Consider the following 2,526-nt stretch of genomic DNA (forward strand, 5'->3'; position numbering starts at 1 on the left):
CAGTTACCCATGGTATACACCCTCTATGGCCCCTTTTCCACGAAAATAATTAAACAAATCAGCTCTGGTTCTTGAACCGGTTTCGTTCAAGATTCTTGCAACCTTGGTGAACCAGCCTGCATTTCCACCAGTTTTGAGCGAAAAACATTAAAATCAAGGATGCATTATCATCAGAGGGTGTTGCACAATGCACAACGTGTAACATATGACACACCCACTTTGGACCTCAAAGAAAATCTGCTATTATTTGGTTCCAGCTGGGAACCAACTTTTCAGGTTCCGAACCGATTTATTTTTGGTCGAAATGCTCCATCAATGGCCTGAAAGACAGAACCCAGAAATAGTTCCTTCTCAGACATTGCAATTACATGGTGATTAACATGTGGAAATCAGTGGATGTGCCATGCTCTCTGATTTTGTTATAATGTCAGATAGCGCACCCAAATTCCAAAAACTGAAACCAACCATAACCTCCCAGCTTGATATTTAGAGTATTTTAAAACATCAACACTGAGCTCTCTACCTCCAAAATCACATTCTCTCCTCACCAGTGCTCTTGCCTTACACGCTCCAAAATGGTTTGAACATTAACAAAAAGGCAGAAAGAAAAAAGAAAAAACAATTCCAGCTCTCTGCTTCAGGGGTGTCAAACCCATTACCAGTGAACATCTGCAAGTCATTCTTGGCAGAAGAGACACAAAGAGCTAAAAACCATAGTGTCTTCCCAGAAGCTCAATATCTGAAGCCTATATATGTTCAGCAGAGCTGTCTCACCAGCATGACGAGGGACAACTCAGCTCTCACACAGCTCCCTCTGATACCAGCCAAACAGTGTTTTTTATGTTTATGTTTTACCCTGACACATAGATTCACTAGATTCAGACCCCTTATATCAGCTGATTACACATTCTTCGTTTCCCTGCAATGTATGGAGCAGAAGAACCTGAGGCTCTCCTATACTCGCGTCAGGATGTCTCTTGTAGGCTGAGAGCAAGAGTTTTGACTGTCACTTTGTTAGACCGACTGCACCCTTAAGGCTTATGGGAAAATGAGTTTCACTTAAGTTGAAGTTCTTATAATTCAGTTCATGTTTGTCTGGTGGAATCATAAAACGCAGCTGGTGCTGGGGAAGATATTATGTGACCTGGCAGAAGTTTTGGGATGAAGGATGTGGTTGGTAGAGCTGATGCTGTGATTTGGTTTGAAGCTGTTAAAGCCAAACAGACCACAGTTACTTGCTGCATGTCTCCCTATACTGTCTCCCTCCCCTGGTTCTGCAGGGACTTTAACTGAGACTGAGAGGTCAGAATTAGAGAATGCAATTCAGATGTATTTTTCAAAGACAGTTAGCAAATTGTTTAATAAAATACAGAGCTATCCAAAGCACTCACGATGACAATAAGCTCATGAAAAAGTTAAATTGTATTTTACCTCTTACTCAGATCGCATACATCAACCTGGGTGCGTATTTTGTTATTATGTTGAAACTTGATTGTTGGTAGGAAAGCTGCATTGTATGACACTTCGAAAGTGGAGTTTAATCCTAGGCCTACCAATAAATTATATGGCTGTTTGGGGAAAAGTGCTGTCCTGTATTGTCAAGAAAAAATGCCTGGAAAGGTCCTGGAAAATGCCTTCTTGAAGAGAATGGGAACCCTATTATTCTTATTTTTGTATAATTAACCTTGTACTGTCCTTGCAGCGCGTATTCTTGTGCAAAAGTCCAAAAGTAGAATTAGCTCTGACCAGTAGAGGGCAGCGCACCATAAGAACTAATGCAAATAAATGAAATGTTTTACCTTATTAAACTCACTTTTTTAACTAATAACTTATTACTTTTTTTACTACTTTAATAACTTTATTACCAAATTAACTTTAAAGGCAGCACAAACCTTGATCTGTGTCTCAACCTATGCCATGTTGGGTCCTTGATTTTGAGGGAATTTGGCCTTGAAATGTTCATGACTTATTTTGTTTTTTGGTTTAGTGCCAGTCCAGAAAGTCCAGTGTGTTCATTTCATGTATTATTACTCTCACTGTCCATCACTCATGCTAAACCTTTTTCTTCTCTCCATACATTGCCTCCCTCATCTATTCAACACTATATATATTTATACAAGCAGTTTCTTCATCCTCCCTTTTCTGCAGGGATTTGTGAAGCTAGGTAGTTGCTCTTCAGATAGCCACGTATCTCGCTGCATCACCATGTGTCATTTATAAAGTGTGAAACAGTGTAACAATCAGGAAGGAGGTATCTTGGCCTGTACTCTTGGCTTTCTTTTCCCTCGGAATAAAATATCTATCTATCTATCTATCTATTATCTATCTATCTATCTAATCTATCTATCTATTATCTATCTATCTATCTATCTATCTTAAACCTGGAGTTTGGAGGGCCATGGACAGATGGGATGTGAAAGACTGCCCACATCAAAGCATGCTGTAACAACATAAGGGCTTGCTTTACACAATGAATTACATGTTATAAAAGAACATTAAAGTTGCAGTAGGTGATTTTTATAAAAA

The sequence above is a fragment of the Morone saxatilis genome, unplaced genomic scaffold (assembly GCF_004916995.1).
Source record: "Morone saxatilis isolate NCDOM2014 unplaced genomic scaffold, NCSU_SB_2.0 Contig15, whole genome shotgun sequence".
Taxonomy (NCBI): Eukaryota; Metazoa; Chordata; class Actinopteri; family Moronidae; genus Morone; species Morone saxatilis.